Here is a 21,182-nt window from a genome sequence, read left to right as displayed (position 1 = left end):
CCGAACGCTGGGTGAGTCTGGTCGAGCATGACCGGAAGCGTCCGATCGTGATTTCGCACGTTTGGAACCTTACTGGAAATGACCGGACGCTGGGGTCCTACGTCCGATCACTTTCTAACTGACGCGTCCGGTCATCACTTGATCGTTGAGATCGGGCGATCGACGTTTGAAGCCAATGACATGTGGCAAGCATCGGGCGACCGGACGCTGGGGTCCTACGTCCGGTCGATCTGACCAGAGCGTCTGGTCATCGCGAGTTGTGCCCAGTGAAGGGGTACAACGACTCTATTTCATGGGGGTTTCTATTTAAGCCCCATGGCCGGCTCAAGCTCACTCTCTTGGCCATTTGCATTGACATAGCAACCTTGTGAGCTTAGCAAAAGCCCTCCCACTCATCTCCATCTTTGTCTCATCATCATTGTGAGATTGGGAGAGAATCTAAGTGCATTGCTTGAGTGATTGCATCTAGTGGCACTTGGTATTCGTGTTTTGCTGCGGGATTCACTTGTTACTCTTGGTGGTTGCCGCCACCTAGACGGCTTGGAGTAGCGAGGATTGTTGAGCGGAGGTTGGTGATTGTCTCTGGCTCCGATCGTGGTGATTGTGAGGGGTCTTGTGCCTTTCCCGGCGAAGAGCCGAAAGATAACTCTAGTGGATTGCTCGTGTCATTGAGTTACCTCACTTGTGGGTAGGTTCTTGCGGTGTCCAATTGTGTGGATGAGGTTCGTGCAACACCTCTTAGCCGCCAAACCACCAAGTGTTGCTCGACACAACGGGGACTAGCGTGCCGACAAACACGTGAACCTTGAGAGAAAAATTAGTTGTCTCTTGCCCTTTGGTATTCTCCCGGTGATTGATTTAGTATTCATCTTGTAATTGGTTCACTCCTCTACACGACAGTATAATCACCCTACTCACTCATTTATATTCTTGCAAACTAGTTGTAGCAAGCTCTTTAGTGTAATTAGAATTGAGAGCTTGCTTTGTTATTTTAAGTTCATCTAGTAGAGCTCTTTAGAGTAGCAAGATTGAGAGCTCTTAGTGAGTAGTAACATTGCAAGTTGTGTGCCTAGTAATTATTGCAACAAGAATTGTTGGATAGGTGGCTTGCAACCCTTATAGAGCTAGAGCAAGTTTGCATTTCGCTATTTGTCATACTAATCAAACTGCTCTAGTTGATTTGTAGATTTTTAAATAGGCTATTCACCCCCCTCTAGCCATATTAGGACCTTTCAGCATCTGCTCAAGGACTGTGGCCTCATGTGGTGGTTCTTGTCCAGAGGCTCCAATAAAGGGGAGCAGGGGAAAGACCCTACCCCCACCGCGGATGACGCCGAGGAGAAGGATGATGGCTTTCCAATGCCGGACGACTGCCTTATGATCTTTAGAGGATCAGCGGCCTATGACTCCAAACGTCATCAGAAGGTCGCACATCGCGAAGTCTACATGGCCCAACCGGCCACACCTCCCTTCCTTCGGTGGTCAGAATCCGCCATAACCTTCGATCGGACCGACCATCCGGATACCGTCCCACACCTGAGGAGATATCCACTTGTGGTCGACCTGATCGTCGGCCCAAAGCGACTCACCAAAGTACTGATGGACGGAGGCAGCGGCCTCAACATCATGTACACCAAGACGCTCGATGAGATGGGCGTCGATCGGACGCGCCTCCGCCCAACCCGAGCACCTTTCCACGGCATCGTACCTGAGAAGCAGGCCATGCCCCTTAGGCATATCGATCTACCCATTACTTTCGGGGATCAGTTTAATTATAGGACTGAGACCCTCACCTTCGAGGTGGTTGGGTTCCCCGAAACCTTCCACGCTATCCTAGGACGTCCATGCTACGCGAAGTTCATGGCCGTCCCCAACTACACATACCTCAAATTGAAGATGCCGGGCCCCCATGGGGTCATCACCGTCGGCACCTCCTTCCAGCGCGCCTATGAATGCGAGGTCGAGTGCTGCGGCCACGCCACAGCAATCATCACCTCTGGGGAACTCGTCGCCCTCAAGGAGGAGGTCATTGAAGCAGCGCCCAATGCGAAGAAATTGACCGGGTCGTTTGAGTCGGCCAAGGGCTCTAAAAAAGTCCTCATAGATCCCAGCAGCTCCGAGGGTAAAACGATATCCAATGGTACCACGCTTTCCTCCAAATAGGAAAGCGTGCTCGTCAACTTTCCCCGCAACAACAAAGACATCTTTGCATGAAAACCCTTAGATATGTTGGGCATTCTAAGGGAAGTCACCGAGCACACCTTGAAGATCCATCTAGGCTCCAGGCCGGTGAAGCAACGCCTACATCGCTTCGATGAGGAGAAATGCAGGGCCATCGGTGAGGAGATAGCCAAACTTGCACCGACCGGATTCATCAAGGAAGTATACCACCCAGAGTGGTTAGCTAATCCCATTCTTGTACGAAAGAAGAGTGGGAAATGGAGGATGTGCGTTGACTATACGGGTCTCAACAAGGCGTGCCCAAAGGATCCGTTTTGTTTGTCGTACATAGACCAAATAGTGGACTCTAACTCGGGGTGCGAAACCCTCTACTTTCTTGATGCGTACTCTGGCTACCATCAAATCGTGATGAAAGAGTCTAACCAGCTCATGACATCTTTCATCACCCCCTTTGGATCGTTCTGCTATATCTCAATGTTGTTCGGTCTGAAGAATGTTGGGGCTACGTACCAGCGCTGTATGCGCAAATGCTTCAGGGACCTCATCGGGCGGACCTTTGAGGCCTATGTCGACGACATCGTAGTTAAGTCCAAATGGGCTGACCACCTCGTTGCCGATATTGAGCAGACCTTTGCAAAACTCTAAGTAAATGGCATCAAACTCAATCCCGAGAAGTGTGTTTTTAGAGTCCCGAGGGGCATGCTACTCGGCTTCATCGTCTCCGAGCGTGGCATCAAAGCTAACCCGGAGAAAATCTCAGCCATCACAAGGATTCAGAACATAAAGGGGGTTCAACGAGTCATAGGGTGCCTCGCCGCACTCAGCCAATTCATCTCGCGCCTCGACGAATGAGGTCTCCCCCTTTATCGCCTCCTAAAGAAAGCTGACCGCTTCGAGTGGACATCCGAGGCCCAGAAGGCACTTGACATGGTCAAACTGCTTCTAACAAGGGCCCCGATCCTAGTTCCACCAAGCAACACAGAATCCCTCCTGCTATACATAGCTGCCACCACACAAGTGGTCAGCGCCGCCCTGGTAGTAGAGCGGGAGGAAGAAGGGCATGCCCTCAAGGTGTAGCACCCTATGTACTTCATTGGTGAGGTACTATCCAACTCTAAGACCCGCTACTCCCAAATCTAGAAGCTCCTATACACCATCCTCATCACCAAGAGGAAGCTACGCCACTACTTCGAGTCACACCCCGTGACGGTCATGTCGTCGTTCCCCCTCGGTGAGGTCGTCCAGAGCCAGGATGCCACGGGAAGAACTGCAAAGTGGGCGCTCGAGTTGATGGATTGAGGCATCATGTATGCCTCCTGAACGACGATCAAGTCCCAGGTGTTGGCTGACTTCATCGCGGAATGGACCGAGGTCCAAACACCACCGGTGGTCGTCGATCATGAGTACTGGACGATGTACTTTGATGGATCACTGATGAAGAAGGGCGCCGGCGTGGGGCTCGTCTTCGTATCACCCCTCGGGGTTCGCATGAGGTACATGGTTCGTCTCCATTTTCTCTCATCCAATAATGTGGCTGAGTATGAAGCGCTCATCAACAACCTACGCATCGCCATCGAGTTGGGCATCCGACGCCTTGACATCTGGGGTGACTCCTAGCTAGTCATCAACCAAGTCATGAAGAAGTTGAGCTACCACGACACCAAGATGGCTACATACTGCCAAGAAGTTCTATGGCTGGAGGACAAGTTCGATGACCTCAAACTCAATCACATCCCAAGGCGCCTCAACGAGGTGGCCGACGCGCTTGCGAAAGCAGCGTCCGGTTGAGAGTCGGTGCCAATGGGTGTCTTCACCAGTGACCAACACAAGCCCTTGGTACACTACAAAGGGTCAGAATGGGACAATGACGGTCCGTCCGATCTAGCCTCGGGGGCTAACCAATCTACGGCTCCGTCTGGCCCCAAGGTCATGGAGCTTAAAGAGGATCCAGCGATAGAGCTCGACCCTCTGGATGACTAGAGAACACTCTACCTCGACTACCTCCTCAGTGACATGCTGTCGACGGACAAGATGGAAGCTCGACGGCTCGCACATCGCGCTAAGTCCTTCGTTCTTGTAGAGGGCGAACTCTACAAATGAAGCCACACTGAGATCCTGCAACTCTGTATCCCCGTCGAACAGGGGAAGCTTTTGCTGAGCGATATCCATGGTGGGGTCTATGGTCACCATGCAGCACCTAGAACCTTGGTTGGAAATGCGTTCCGACAGGGCTTCTACTGGCCCACTACAGTAGCCGACGCTGAGCAGATCGTATGCACCTGAGAAGGGTGCCAGTACTACGCTCGGCAAACTCACCTCCTGGCCTAGGCACTCTAGATGATCCTCATCACGTGGCCCTTCACGGTCTAGGGGCTTGATCTGGTTGGGCCTCTCAAGAAGGTGCCTGGGGGCTATACCCACTTGCTTGTCACCATAGACAAGTTCACAAAATGGATCGAAGCTCGACCGATCTCCGTGATCAAGTCCGAGCAAGCTGTGCTGTTATTCCTCGACATCATCCATCGCTTTGGGGTACCGAACTCCATCATCACGAACAATGGCACGCAGTTCACCGGCAAGAAATTCCTTTGATTCTACGATGAACAACACATCCGGGTCGATTGGGCCACCGTCGCGCACCCCCAAACGAACAGGCAGGTCAAGCGCACAAATGGCATGCTCCTATAGGGCCTCAAGCCTAGGATCTTCAACTAGTTGGACAAGTTCGACACACACTGGGTCGTCGAGCTCCCTGTGATGCTCTAGAGCCTAAGGACTACTCCTAGCTGAGCCACCGACTACACGCCTTTCTTCATGGTCTACGGTTCCAAGGCCATCCTCCTAACTGACCTCGACTATGGAGCGCCAAGGATCATAGCATACGACGAATAGGGAGCTAAGGCATCCCACGAAGATGCCATGGACCAGCTAGATGAAGCTCACAACGTCGCCCTCCTCCGCTCAGCCAAGTACCAGTAGGTGTTGCATCGATATCATAGCCGACGAGTGTGGGACCAAGCCTTCAACGTCAGGGACCTGGTTCTCTACCTCATACAGATCAACAAGGACCGTCACAAGCTCTCCCCGCCCTAGGAGGGGCCGTACGTCGTCATGGAAGTACTCTGGCTAGGCGTCTACAAGTTGAAAACCATCGACGGCGAGGTCTTCACCAACTCCTAGAACATTGGGCAGCTACGTTATTTTTACCCTTAAATAAATGCATACTTTCTCTTATCAATTTTTGTCATAAAAATCCCCAATCTTTTGTGACATCTGACCCCTACAAGTGCGAGGGATCAGATCTCACTCGGGGGCTAGTATGATTACGTTTATCTTACGGAACATTCTCTGTGTTATCTAGCAAACATTCTCTGTGTTTTCCCTCTTTTCTCATGTTAAGTCCTAAGGGCTAGGATCTTAGGAACAAAATCTGAGTATAACAAGTAGGACTACGGGAAACCCATGCCCCAGCGGCTATGGTCTCTTTGCTCACTAGCATGATTAGATTTGGCTCGCTCACACTCTAAGTCTTTTGTGTCCTTAACTACGGGAAGGGTCGGTAGGCACCGAACCTCTTTTACAAAAAGAGGGAGAAGAGCCAAAAAGCTGTTTGCCGTAACAAAATTTAAGAACTTGTTCATTTTTTGCACAAATTCATCGCTTACAAAGTGGTTTCATCACAAAAAGGGACTGATGTATTCATGAATACAAAAGACTGTTCCCACGGGGCCCCCCCACAACTTAAACGATTACACTTTTGACTAGATCTACTCCAAGTACTACTACGGTCGACGTGCCACGCTCTCCATCGGCAACGTCCTACGGCTCCGTAGGATCCCTAAGGGTGCCGTCGTCTGCAACATCGAGCACCACGATGGTGATCGTGGCACCTTCGCCGGGGCGTCCAGGGACTATGCCATCATGATCAGCTGCAACCCTAACAATGACACATAGACGAGGGGCGCGTCCTACCGAAGAAAGGCCGCCATGGCTAATGGATGTCTCTGACATCTCATCAAGCTTCATGAATTGGCCGATCTGAGCGGCCGCAAGGGCGAAGCCTCCCATCGATGCAGTCCTAAGCGACTTCCCCACCAACAAGACTCGCCCAAAGAAGATTCGCCAGAAGAGCTTCTTGTACGGCTCTATCCCGACGAAGGCCTCTTGAACGACGGCAAAACCGATGACGCTCAGTACCCTCTAGTGCGCCTCCTCCTTTGGCAGAAGTGGCCCCTTCTTGGCGAAGGCGGCCGACACTGTCTCATCTACGTTGGATGACCTCCAGCTTGACGTCGCGCTCCGGATTCACAAGCGGATCAGTGAGTTTTTCTCTCCCTAGCATTACCCTCTCTCACTTAGGAACCGCTGCGACGCACAAACGCATTCGGTGAAAAGGAAGAAGGAGAGGAGGTAGCAGCTCAAGAATAGGCAAAGGAATGGGGACGAGAACCCCCTCCCTCTCCCTATTTAAGGAGAAGATGCAGCAGCGAAAGAAAGGCGAAAGGTTGGACGAAAAACCCTCTCCCATCCCCTACTCAATGTAGACAAGAAACCGATGCTAACGAGAATCCAAGGGGACGCACCTGGACCGACGGGACATGCTTTGATTGACGAGACATCGCCTGGTCAAACAGGATGTTGCCTAGGCATGGCCCACCACTACCACACGCCGAGCGTGAGAATGAGGGCGCACCTGCATGTAGGCGACTCTCTGCTTCCCCAGGTGTCGGGTACCATAAAAAGGGGTCCCCTAAGCGAAAGTCGAAAAAATCGCTTAGACCCTGTCCAAGTCAAAGCCAAGAGACAACTACTGGCTAACCCCCGCCTTGTCCGAGGCTACCGATTCTCCATCTCGCTCGAGGCCTCGCACAAAAGGCCTCGGACATGCTACCGATTCTCTGCCTCGCTCGAGGCCTCGCACGAAAGGCCTCGGATAGAGTACCGATTCTCCGTCTCGCTCGAGGCCCCGCACGTAAGGCCTTGGACGAGGTGCCGATTCTCCGCCTCGCTCGAGGCCGGCTCGACAACAACCCCATCGCCTCTGCCTCGACCGATTTCCCTGATAGAACATCATGTCCAACTAATGCGACCAACCACTCCCGCGACATCAGCCGAACGATGGCTCGACACAGCAGAGCGACTGACGAAATGGGATTCGCATCAACACCATGCTGTCCGGGACGTTACAGGGTTACCAGCCGCTGTGCTCAGTACTGTGCCCACAACTGACGCCTGCACTGCACTGTACTACCTAACCCCTGCTCCAAGAACAATGCGGCATGGGGAGTCAAGTCTGGGTCACTGTAGCCTCGGAATCAGTGTATAGGACCAACTGCTCCCTCCGAGCCTCGGCAATTCACTTTAGGGTCTCGGCAGCCTCGGGATTCACGCCCACCGAGCCCCCCACGATGGCTCGGCCTTGGCACCAACTGAGCCTCGGCTCTTTACACTATCAACACACAGCGACTGGCACATCGTCCGCCATGCCCTACATCAAGCTATCACTGGAGCTCCCACGTTGCACAGGATCGGGCGTGACCGACGCGTCGCTCTAGTGCATCAAGGACAAAGACTGCTCCATCGACCATGCCGCCATAGTGACAAGCTACAGGGCTCGGAAACACCACCTCCGCTCACAGGATGCCGCGTAGCAAACATATGTACCACCCCTGTCCCCCTTCAACTATAAAAAGGAGTGACCAGGGCCATTTCTAGGGACATGCACAGACGGACAGAGGGTCATAGACAGAAGGTAGACTTAGATGCTCAGACGAACACACGCTCTACACTCTGTAACACGCACGCTTCCCCGCTGCTTGAGATCAACATCTCAAGCAATCCACACCGCTCCACGCAGAGACTTAGGACTAGCTCCCTCTCTTGCCCTGCTTTTAATCCCCTGCTACAAGCACTTCGGTGCAAGGAATACAAGATCGATCTCTCAGACTGGACGTAGGGCATTTATCGCCTGAACCAGTATAAACCTTGTGTCTCTTTACATCACCATCTGGGATTAGGGGCACACAGTACATTTTCACTAGTTGGTTGAGGGCCCGCCGGTGCAAAACACCGACAGTTGGCGCGCTAGGTAGGGGATCTACTACGTGTTAGCTTTGTCATCCCAACAAGTTCCGGATAGCAGACCCCGTACGACCACTGCGTCTCGGCACGGTGATCTAGTTCGGGAGCCTAGAGTTTATGTCTCTAGGATGTGAGTATGATATGGTACTCCTCACACCCAGAGCCCCACCGACCAAGGATGACACCATGCACTAGCTGCCCAGGCGCAGGCGACGCCCGGGCCGCCACTCTTGCCGCACTCGCTAGGCACAGCGTGAGCGAGACCACCCCGACAGCGCGCAAGCTCAGGGCGACGCATCGCACTCCACCAGTACCCCATGCCCGGCTGTTGGTACAGAGTCCCTGGTTGGGGACCTGTCCAGCTTAGGCCTAGGCAAGGGAAAAACGCCGGTGGCGTGCAGCGACGCCCCATCATCAAGCTCTGCCCCGCCACCTCCTGAGGAGTCGACTCCGGCAAAGCAAAGCCCGGCAATGGCACCATCCCCGTACCCTTTTGCGTTTGGCAATACCGCTGCCTATGCTTCCGCCTACGCTTTCGCACATGCGGAGCCCTCAGGACGCCACCAACGCTTCGCCCTCAACCTTGACTCCACAACCTCGACCCACACCCGCACCGACGCCTCAGAGGAGGACGAGGCATGGGCCGGAGCAGACTTCTCCGGGCTTCACGACCCTAAAGCTATGTGCCGCTTCTTGGCCGCAAGCGACTACTGCTTTGGTTACTCTGACTCCGACAACGAAGACACTTACGACCCCACTCGCGACTGTTTCCACATCGGGCTCGGGATGCCGAGAGCGAGCGTTGAGGACAAGGGGGCAGGCAACCGTTCCCCGCTCCGCCAGTGGGCAGGCGACGCCACACCTCCACGCATCGAGCCACCGGTAGCGTGAAATGAGAACCCCGAGGAGCTTCGATGCCTTGACTTGGAGCAGCTCCGTGAGCTTCAGGCCAAGGTCGAGCAAGACCGACTCCTGCTGCAGCAGCTCTGAGACACTCTCGAGCAAGAGTAGCAGGGTCACGGTGATGGCGGAGTAGCCCGGTGGAGGGCTCGCGACGTCAACCGCCGCATCAACAACGACGAAGGGGGCGAGCAACCCCCTATCTTCAATCGCGCTAGCCAGAACGTCACGGCAGCGGCAATGCTACTCTGGATGATGCCCGAGCCCTCTACCACAGAGGGGCGACGGGCTCACGGCGAGCTTCGAGACCTCCTTGAGACTGCCACGGTGCAGCAGGCTGAAAGTTCTGCCTCTCGACGGCACAGAGGCACCTCAAAACTTCCCATGGCACCGCCTCGGCAGGACAGGGAGGCCTCGGTTCATCTCGAGCCTGCTTGAGCACCGATGGCCAACAGGGTCCCCTCGGTGCACGACCGCCTTGGCGACCGACGTGAGGCATAAGGCGACCACGATGTGGTCAGCAGGCGACGACGCCACGACAATGAGGGGCTCGCCCGAGGCTACCATCCGCACCGAGGTGGCCGCTATGATTGTGGGGAGGACCGTAGTCCTTCTCCTGAGCCGCCTGACCCTTGAGTCTTTAGCAGAGCTATCCGCGCTGCTCATTTCCCAGCCTGGTTTCAGCAACCGGCCAACCTCACAAAGTACAGCGATGAGACCAATCCCGAACTTTGGCTAGCCGATTACCACCTGGCTTGTGAGCTAATCAGCACGGACGATGACCTGCTCATCATCCGCAACCTCCTATTGTTCCTGTCAGACACGGCGCGAGCCTGGCTCGAACACCTCCCTCCCTCGCAGATCCACAACTGGCGTGACTTGGTAAAGGTCTTTGTCGGGAATTTCTAGGTCACATACGTGTGCCCTGGGAACTCCTGGGACCTCAAGAGTTATCGCCAGGGGCCGGACGAGTCTCTCCGAGACTTCATCCGATGCTTCTCCAAGCAATGCACCAAGTTGCCAAGCGTCGGCGACTCAGAAATTGTCCAGGCTTTCCTCTCTGGCACCACCTGCCGAGACCTAGTCCGAGAGTTAGGCCGGAACATGCCAACCTCGGCGGCCGCACTCCTCGACATCGCCACCAACTTCAAAGAGGCCATCGGGGCCATCTTCCCCGACAACGACGCTAAGGGGAAGCAGAGGGATGAGGCCCCTGGGGCCTTGGCTCCCCACCTCCCCAAGAAAAAGAAAAAGGGTCGCCAAGGGAAGTAAGAGGTCCTCGAGGCCGGTCTAGTGGTGGCCGCAGATCGCAAGAATCCCTAAGGCCCCAGAGGCCCTGGGCTCTTCGATGATATGCTTAAGAAACCCTACCCTTACCACCAGGGCCTGATAAAGCACACCCTCAAAGAGTGCACCATGCTCTGACGTTACTACGCCAAGCTCGGGCTCCCCAGCGACGAGGCCAAGAGGAGGGACGCCGGCGATCGGGACGACGACAAGGACGATAGGTTCCCCGAGGTGCACAACGACTAGTAGCGATCGATAAGTTCTCCAAGTGGATCGAGGCTTGTTCGATCAATCGAATCAAGTTCGAGCGAGCGGTGCTATTCTTTACTGATATCATCTACTGGTTCGGCGTTCCAAACACTATCATCACTGACAACGGGACACAATTCACCGACCACAAGTTCCTGACGTTCTGCGACGACCACCACATCCGTGTGGCCTGGTCGGCCATAGGACATCCTAGGACAAAAGGCCAAGTAGAGCGTGCCAACGGCATGATCCTACAAGGCCTCAAGCCAAGAATATACGATCGGTTGAAGAAATTTGGCAAGAAGTGGCTTGCCAAACTCCTGTCGATCATCTGGAGCCTGAGGAACACCCCGAGCCAAGCCACGGGGTTCACACCGTTCTTTCTGGTCTATGGAGCCAAGGCCATCCTCCCCACTGACTTGGAGTACGGTTCCCCGAGGCTACAAGCCTACAACGAGCAAAGCAACTGCACTGCCCGCGAAGACTCCCTCGACCAACTGGAGGAAGCCTGAGACGTCGTGCTGCTACACTCGGCCAAGTACCAGCAAGCCCTACGACGCTATCAAGCCCGGCGCATTCGAAGTCGAGACCTGAAGGTGGGCGACTTGGTGCTAAGACTGAGGCAGAGCAACAGGGGCCGCCATAAGCTGACCTCGCCATGGGAAGGGCCGTACATCGTCGCCCAAGTGCTAAAGCCCGAGACCTACAAGCTAGCCAACGAGAAGGGCGAGATCCTCACCAACGCTTGGAACATAGAACAGCTACGTCCTTCTACCCTTATATTTCCAAGCATTGTATACATTGTTTCTCGAAATACAATAAAGAAGCATTCTTTAGTTATTCTAATTTTTCAAGAACCCCCCCCCCCCGAACCTATCGATGGGGGATCAGTGTTACGATAATGCTACAAGGGAGACTCGGCTCTGCCTCTGCAGAGGTGCCCATCGCGGGGCTCAAACAAGACTCAGCTCTGCCTCTGTAGAACCGAGCCTCCCTCGGGGCCTAGAAGGGGGAACCCCCCTAAGTCCCAGGCACCATGTTTTAATCGTTTTGCAAATAAATTTCTATGCCAAACTCTCCAGCGTGTTCTGACAAATCGATTGTCAAAAACCTATGGACCGAAAGTCTATCTCAGGGCTAAAAGGCCAGCTGAGCCATGAGACGGCCTATGCCTCTGGGCTATGGCACTCCCTCACCACCTTTTTCCCCGAGGGGCAGCTTAGGTTCCAAGGAAGTTTTTTGCAAGTGATATGTTCAGGAACGAGACAAAGGGCAGAGGCTCAGAAATACCATAAAAAAGATTAGAAAGCGTAGACGCATAAGTACTTTAAAAAAGGCCTTGACGGCCACAAACGTCACAGTACGATAATAATCCTAATCTATTTACATGGCCCCTTTGGCCCAGGTCAAGGCTCAGAGTCTCCTGCGTCGGCGGATGGCGTGGGAGCAACCACCTCCTCTTCGAACAGCTTGGCCAGCACCGTGCCAGGGCCCTTAGCCGCCTCCATCAGCTTCGTGACCTCCTCATTGGCCTCATCATCATCCTCAGCCAAGACGTAGCCGTCACTAACAGCCTCGAGGTCGACGCCGGCGTAGTGCGAGGAGACAACGGCCAGGGTCCACTTGACGCCCATGTGCAGCGCTCCCCGGAGTCGCTCGCACACTTGGCCGCTCAACGCGGTCAAGTGGCTCCTAAGGGAGCTGCCTGACTTGACCCCCTCAACCTCCAGGGCCTCGCAGACGGTACGAGTGGCACTCTACAACACGTTGTGCTCCCCGATCTTGCCCTCGAGCACCGCCTGCACTGCGACAGAGGCCTCGACTACCCACCAGACCTCCTTCTCCAACCCTACGCCAAAACAAGCAGGATGGGGTTAAGCGCAAAAGAAAATAAGCCAAACAGGGGCGAAGGCCCATGGGACTCACCCTCGGCTTTCTCTTTCCAGCGCTGGACCTCGACCCGAGAAGGCTTGGCTTTCTCTTTCTAGTGCTGAACCTCCACCCGAGAGGCCTTGGCCGCCCTAGAAGCCTCCCTCTCCAGCTCTGCATCACATCAGGGAGTTAGGGGTTGAACACAAGAAAAACAAATAAAACAAGGGGAACAGGACTCACCCTCGGCCTTTCCCTTCCAGACCAAAGCCTCGGTCCGGGAGGCCTCGGCCACCTTGAGGGCCTCCACCAGGGCTCCTTTCGTCAGCAGGTGCACACCCTGCTCTACCCCCAGCTGCCTAGTGATGGCCTTGGCAGAGGCCATCGCTTCTTCAGCCTGGGACCTAAAGGTGTCCCGCTCACCGGCCACCCGGGTCAGCTCCTCCTCTAGCTCCTTGATCCGCGCCGCCAAAGGGGCGCCCTGTTCCGAGCTGTGGCCGCTCGGCCTTCATATCAGCACAGCGAAGGCGGAGGTCCTCCACCTCCGCGCTCCGCACTAACAGAAGCTCGTTGGCATTGGCAAACAAGTCCTTCTACTACCGAAGCTGGTCCTAGATGTCCCTCTCCCGCCGAAGGAACAACGACTTCCCGAGGGACCGGGCCTCGAGCTCCTTGATAGGCAAAACGGACGTCATGCATTACGAGAGAACTCGGAAAAAGACGACACCACACGAGAAAAGAAGGCACGTACCTGGGTGACGTCGGGTAGATCGTCAGCCATGACGGACAGCGCTGTCCGCCGTGATCGCTCTGCCAGATGGCGGTATTGCTCGAAAGTGCTCCAGCGCCCCCCTCGGCCGCATCCTCGAGAGCGAACAGAGGCTCCCCCTTAGGGTCATCCCAGCTCCGCCACAAGACACGCGGGTGATCCCACCCGCGGGGCTCGGGTTGTACCCGCACGAGGGCCGAGCTTCCCTCACCACAGGTCGGAACCGGCTGTTCCACGGTGCTGGCCGCCTCGACATCAGCCGCCTCATTCCCCCGGGAAGTATCGTCGGAGGAGATCGAATGGACCTCCACTTCCCAGGCGCTCTCCTGCGATGGCAGCGGGCCTTGGACTAGGGGCAGCATTGAGGCTTGCCCCGCCTCCATCTCCGCTTCCTGGGCCACCAGCTTCGCCGCGCTCACGCCGGCCTCCGCCACCCTGGCCTCGGTGGTCCCAGGGGCTCTGGCCTCCGCCACCTCAGCCTCGGTAGTCCTGGGCGCCCCGACCTCCGTCGCCTCGGCCTCGGAAGTCTGGGGGGCCTCAGCCTCACCCTCGGTGGCCTCGGCGACTGAGGGCGCCTCGGCCCCATGTGACTCATGGGCCTCGGCCTCGTAGGGCGTAGGCTCCTCCTCCTCCGCTTGCTTTGTGGCTGCCTTGGTAGCCCGTAGCCTCTCCCTGGGCGATCGGCTCCTTTGGGTCGGCCCTCGCCGATGCCGCGCCACGTTGTATGGCGGCTTGCGCGTCCACCACCCATTGGGCGGTGGAGCTGGTGCTCACCTTGAGCGCCTTACGTGGCGCCAAGGCGGGCACTTCCGCCTAACGCTTCCGGCTGAAAGCAAAACACCGACAAGATCAGCATACGACCAAGGAACGAATGGGAGATGCTGCCAACTCCGCCGAAAAAACACTCACCTCGAATGGGGACACAATCGCTTTGGCACTGCGTCCGTCCTCTACAATGGCGGTGGCGACGGCGGTGGCACGGCCTCCGTGTCCACCGATGCCAGCCGGCCCTCACCGGACTCCGGCGCCCCCTCGACCCTCTACGGGGGTAGATGCGTCGCCCCTGCCGCCACCTGCTCCACCTCCACCGTCGAGCCCACCGGGCTGACGGCGCGCTTCCCTAACGCCTGTGCCTTAGGCATGTCAGCCTCGGCCTCGGGGTGGGCGATCACCGGGCTGCTCGCTGATGCCCCGAGCACCATCCTGCTGACGTCAGGGAGATGGTCTAGGGGACCCCGCCCCGCCTCGCTCTCGTCATCATTGTCTGAAGAGTCCGTCGATAGTGATGGCGACAAAGACGCCTCCACCGGGATACCGTCCTGCCTCTGCTGCCGGCGGCGTTTGTCCAGCTCCTCGCGCTCAAGGTTCTTCCTCTTGCGCTTTGCCTCCTTGGCGTCCTTCCACTTCTTTTGCGCCTCGGCGTGCGCCTGGTTCACCGCCCGCCGCTCTGTGTCCTCGGGAACGGGCAGCGGGGAGGCTCGCACATCCCTCATCCCCTGCAGGAATGGCAAACACAAATAAGGGAATAGGAAACGATGAGGAATGAGGAGGCCTCGGGGACCACAGCAGTGCGTGACTTACCAGAGAGAGGTACCCCCGCGATGGGCGCATCACAAACGGGATCAGGCCATCGCTCTTCAGCCGCCCCTCCACCATCTCTCTCACCCGACGTAGAATCTCCTCATCGGAGAGGGCGATGGCGGACATCCAGACGTCCTCGATCGGCTCATCCGGTGTCATGTCGAACAGGCACCGCCGCCGAGCCATCAGCGGCAGCACCCTCCGGCGGTGGAAGGCCACCACGACCACAGCCGCCGTAAGGCCGCGGCTGCGCAGCCTCTCTAGCCCCTCCAAGTGTGGCTGCAGCTTGGGCTGGTCAACCACCGGGACACCGTACCTCCACTTCTCCGGCTGGCTCTCCACGACCCGCCCGGTGTAGGGGGGAAGTCTACCGTCGTCGTTGCAGAGGTAGAACCAGCTGTTGTACCAGCGGTGATTGGACGACGCAGCTGGGCCGGGATGTAGAGGTGCTGCCGGTCTTGGCACACTTGGAGAGTGCAGCCGCTGGCCCTCATCGCCTTCCTCATGCCTGTCGTGCCCGTCGGCTTGGTGGTATGCCCTGCCCGGAAGAGGTGGAGCCACAGCTCCCAGTGGGGGGCAATGCCCAGGTACCTCTCGCAGACGGCGACGAAGATGGACGCCTACGCGATGGAGTTGGTGTTGAAGTTGTGACGCTCCACACCATAGTAGTGCGGGAGCGCCCTCATGAACCGGTCCACCGGCAGGCCGAGGCCGCGCTTGTGGAAGGCCATGAAGCTCACGATGTACCCGTCAAGTGGCCTCGGCTCCGGCTCGCCCCCTAGAGCAATCCACTCCGGCCTAGTGGGGTCGGTAACCGGGCGAAGGAGGCCATCGTCGACGAGCGACTGCAGCGTCTCCGCCAACACGTCGGATGGACCCCAAGGATCCGCCTGAAGGACAACAGCACCGCCGGCCATTGCGCGGTGGAGAATGTGGCTACGGCGGTAAAGCTCACTCTCTCTCTCCCTTCTTCTCCCCGGTGCTCTCTGTTCTTAGCAACGGCTCAAAGGCAGAAAAGGCAAATGTAGGCACAGTAAGGAGGAGAAGGGAGAGGCTCGTCATGTATTTATGCAGGAAGGGGATGAAATGGACGTGCAATGAAATCGGGAAAGTTTCCCTTAGATCTGGCACGGTTAATCCAGATCCAATTTAACCGCCCACGTGCCCACATTTTCCTTATTAATCGCGTGCACAGTAACGTCCCATCCACCGACATCGCGTTGCATCCAACAACGGCAGGCGCCATTCCATCTCCCCAAGAAAACTACCTCAAAAGGCGCACCTACTGTTGTTAGCCAATGGGAGGGGAATATCCCCCACCCGATTCCTTTCAGACGAAGGAACTAGGCACCGAGCCCGTTACGGTCCAAGGGTTTGAAGGCTGGACCCCCGAGGGTCTCGACAGTCACCCTAGGACAACAGAGTCAGGCACAACTATGGGTGAGCCCGTACATGGCTGAGGCCCGAGCAAGCGATCGCTCGGGATGCCCTAAGTTGTGTCCGAGACCAGCAGGGAGGTCTATGAATGGGATCCCACCGCAGGGAGGCACTGAGCCCTCGGGGCCCATCAAACAGCCCTGGGACCCACTAGAGAAGCCCTCTGGTACTTTTGGAGTGCGTCTCTGGACCACTAGCCAACCCTTATCGAACGAGGCATGGGCCTCCACTCAGACTTACCCGATAATAGCTCACCGGAGGTGTCACTGCTCACGCCCATCGAGGGTAGCCTAGCATACTCCACCCCTCCTTCCGAACAAAAAGGATGCGTGAGGGTCGCACAAAAAGCTAGGGGAACTCCTGATCGCCCTCTCGCTCCGTGCAGAGGCTCGGGGGCTCTTCCTGCAACCAAGCCGAGACCCAGCGACCCAGGCTCGCACTCGAGGGCTCGACAAACAACCCCTCCTTCTGAACGAAAAGGATGCGCGAGGGTCGCACAAAAAGCTAGGGGAACTCCTGATCGCCCTCTCGCTTCGTGCAGAGGCTCGGGGGCTCTTCCTGCAACCAAGCCAAGACCCAGTGACCCAGGCTCAAACGAAAAGGATGCGCGAGGGTCGCACAAAAAGCCAGGGGAACTCTAATCACCCTCTCGCTCCGTGCAAAGGCTCGGGGGCTCCTCCTGCAACCAAGCCAAGACCCAGCGACCTAGTCTCACACTCGAGGGCTCGGCAAACAACCCCTCCTTCCGAACAAAAAGGATGCGCGAGGGTCACACAAAAAGCCAGGGGAACTCTTGATCGCCCTCTCGCTCCGTGCAGAGGCTCGGGGGCTCTTCCTGCAACCAAGCCGAGACCCATCGACCTAGGCTCGCACTCAAGGGCTCGGCAAACAACCCCTCCTTCCGAATGAAAAGGATGCGCGAGGGTCACACAAAAAGCTAGGGGAACTCCTGATCGCCCTCTCGCTCCGTGCAGAGGCTCGGGGGCTCTTCCTGCAACCAAGCCGAGACCCAGTGACCTAGGCTTGCACTCGAGGGCTCAGCAAACAACCCCTCCTTCTAAACGAAAAGGATGCGCGAGGGTCGCATAAAAAGTCAGGGGAACTCCTGACCGCCCTCTCGCTCCATGCGGAGGCTCGGGGGCTTTTCCTACAACCAGGACGAATACCAGCGACCCAAGCTCGCACTCAGAGGTTCAAAAAGACATGATAAAGGGCACCGAGCCCGTTACGGTCCAGGGGTTCGAGGGCTGGGCCCCCGAAGGTTTCGACAGCCACCCCAGGACAAATAGAGTTAGGGATGACTATGGGCGAGCCCGTACATGGCCAAGGCCCAAGCAAGCAAATGCTTGGGATGCCCTAAGTCGTGTTTGAGACCGGCAGGGAAGTCTCTGAATGGGATCCTACCGTAGGGAGGCACCGAGCCCCCGGGGCCAATCGAACAGCTCTAGGACCCACTAGAGAAGCCCTCTGGTACTTTTGGAGTGCGTCCCTGAACCGCTAGCTGACCCCTATCGAATGGGGCACGGGCCTCCACTCGGACTTACCCGATAACAGCTCATCGGAGGTGTTATTGCTCCCACCCAACGAGGGTAGCCTGGCATACTCAACCCCTCATTCCGAACGAAAAGGATGTGTGAGGGCCGCATAAAAAAGATAGGAAAACTCCTGATGGCCCTCTTGCTCCGTGTAGAGGCTCAGGGGCTCTTCCTGCAACCAAGCCGAGACCCAACGACCCGAACTCACACTCATGGGCTCGGCAAACGCGATAAAACCCCTCAAACACGTGAAAAGCCCCTGAAGGAATAAATCCATTCCTCCAGGGCCTCAGAGGCTACACCCGGTGGGTGTGCTCGCGCGCACCCACCGAGGTCTCGAGTACAAAACACCATCCCACTAGGAGCCGCCGCGAGCCAAGTCTCGTCAAAACCTCAGGTAGAGCGTTCACACTCTCCCCGAGGCTCGAGGGCTACTGTCGGGTACCATAAAAAGGGGTCCCCTAAGCGAAAGCTAAAAAAATCGCTTAGACCCTGTCCAAGTCAAAGCCAAGAGACAACTACTAGCTAACCCCCACCTTGTCCAAGGCTATCGATTCTCCGTCTCACTCGAGGCCTCGCACAAAAGGCCCCGGACAGGCTACCGATTCTCCGCCTCACTCGAGGCCTCGCACGAAAGGCCTCAGATAGAGTACCGATTCTCCGTCTCGCTTGAGGCCCCGCACGTAAGGCCTTGGATGGGGAACCGATTCTCCATCTCGCTCGAGGCCCCGCACATAAGGCCTCGGATGAGGTGTCGATTCTCCTCCTCGCTCGAGGCCGGCTCGGCAACAACCCTGTCGCCTCCGCCTCGACCGATTTCCCTGACAGAACGTCACGTCCAACTAATGCGACCAACCACTCCCGCGACGTCAGCCGGACGACGGCTCGATATAGCAGAGCGACTGATGAAATGGGAGTCGCATCAACACCATGCCGTCCAGGACGGGACAGGGCAGGGGTTATCGGCCGCTGTGCTCAGTACTGTGCCCACGACTGACGCCCGCACTGCACTGTGCTACCTAACCCCTGCTCCAAGAACAACGCAGCATGGGGAGTTAAGTCCAGGTCACTGTAGCCTCGGAATCAGTGTATAGGACCAACTGCTCCCTTCGAGCCTCGGCAATCCACTTCAGGGTCTCGGTAGCCTCAGGATTCGCGCCCGCCGAGCCCCCCACGATGGCTCGGCCTCGGCACCAACTGAGCCTCAGCTCTTTACACTGTCAACACATAGTGATTGGCACGTCGTCCGCCATGCCTTGTGTCAAGCTATCACTGGAGCTCCCACGTCGCACAGGATCGGGTGTGACCGGTGCGTCGCTCAAGTGCATCAAGGACAAAGACCGCTCCGTTGACCATGCCGCCACAGTGATAAGCTATAGGGCTCGGAAACACCACCTCTGCTCATAGGACGCCACATAGCGAACGTATGTACCGCCCCTGTCCCCATTCAACTATAAAAGGGAGTAACCGGGGCCATTTCTAGGGACACGCATAGATGGACAGAGGGTCACAGATAGAAGGTAGACTTAGACGCTCAGACGAACACACGCTCTACACTCTGTAATACGCACGCTTCCCCGCTGCCTGAGATCAACATCTCAAGCAATCCACACCGCTCCACGTAGAGACATAGGACCAGCTCCCTCTCTCACCCAGCTTGTAACCCCCTACTACAAGCACTTCGGTGCAAGGAATACAAGATCGATCTCTCAGACTGGACATAGGGCATTTATCGCCTGAACCAGTATAAACCTTGTGTCTCTTTGCATCACCATCCGGGATTAGGGGTACGCAGTACATTTTCACTAGTTGGTTGAGGGCCCGCCGGTCCAAAACACCGACACCAAGCAGGACCATGGAACGACCCGATGATGGAACCCCGTCAAGAGGGGCCCAACAGGCCTCCTGGGTCGATCGGACGGCCCAGGTAAAACGACGAACGAATGGCCGCCGAAAGATAAGCACCTCTGTTTACTTACTTTACGTGTTAATTTCATTACCGAGCCTCCGACCCCAGCAACGGCAGGGGCACGGACATCGCTTAGGGGCTACCGAGAGTGTCTACTTATTTAGACATCCACTTTGCCCGACCCCTCCTTATGTTTTAATCCAGAGACACAGTGTGTGGGTGTAAAACTCTGAGTAAATGTGGATGAACCGCTAGACCCTATTCCCCGGCGGCTATGGTGTTTTTGTTCACCGGCATAATTGAATTCACAGTTCCCTGTACCCCAAGCTTTAGCATCCGCCTTCTCGAGAAGGGTTCAGAGGGGTCCACCGGTAGAATCTCCCTCAAGGAGAAGCTGTCAGGTCACCTAAAGTCAATCGAACGGCTCGAATCGCTGCCGAGAGACAGAAACAAAAAATTGCGATGCCCGTGCAGGTCACGCCGGCCCCGTCGCAAACATCGGACCCAAACCCTGCACGGACATGTCCGGTAAGAACTTCTCATCGCTCATGCCACCAAGGTAACATTACCGACCCTCGCTTTCATTTCAATTAAATCGTACATTAATCCCATACATCCAAAACGTTGCATGTGCAATCCCTGCATCTCAACGCTTCGTGTCGCGTCACAAAGCGGAAATCGCCTCATTCGATATGAGCAGCAACTTTTTGAGGTTCGAAGGCCATCTCATGAAGGGCTTGAGGCCGCCTCGCGTCAAATAGAGCTAGGGGAGAAAAACTGAGATGAGCCCCAACGGCCTTGCCCGACCCCGCTCAGAAGCGGATAGGGACATCTCGATCTTTCTCGTTCGATTCTAAACCTTGAGTCAAACCCACAGAATCTCCATCTAGGAGAGGCCAACGGGCCACCTGAGCCTATTGAACGGCTCGGGCATCTGCCGGGAGGCAGGTTAAGAAGTAGCGGAATGCCACATGAGGGCTCTGCCAACCCCATCAGCGAATGATGGACCCAGCTTCCACACGAACATACCTGTTAGCGAGCTCATTGAGCATGACACTCGAGCTGTCGAGGCAAGTGTCGTCAGCTCAGCCCCTCTGATTGTGGAAACCGAGGATGGGGTGACACACGAAACATGGATGACCCCTATTAGATCCCAAGGGGCTCGGGGGCTCGAGCCGCTCGACCTGAGATCGAGAGACTGAGGTTAGAAGGCTGGCCCACGAAGGTTTCGAGGCCGCCTCGCGTCAAACAAGAGCCAGGGGAGAAAACACAGATGAGCCTCAGCGGCCTTTGCCCAACCCGCATAGAGGCGGATATGGTCATCTCAACCTTCTAGTTCAATCCGACCTTTAGCCGAGCCCATAGAATCCTCATTGAGGGAGAA

The sequence above is a fragment of the Miscanthus floridulus genome, chromosome 7 (genome assembly GCF_019320115.1).
Source record: "Miscanthus floridulus cultivar M001 chromosome 7, ASM1932011v1, whole genome shotgun sequence".
In the NCBI taxonomy this organism is placed as follows: Eukaryota; Viridiplantae; Streptophyta; class Magnoliopsida; order Poales; family Poaceae; genus Miscanthus; species Miscanthus floridulus.
The sequence above is the reverse complement of the archived record's forward strand: the minus strand, read 5'-3'. Positions refer to the sequence as shown.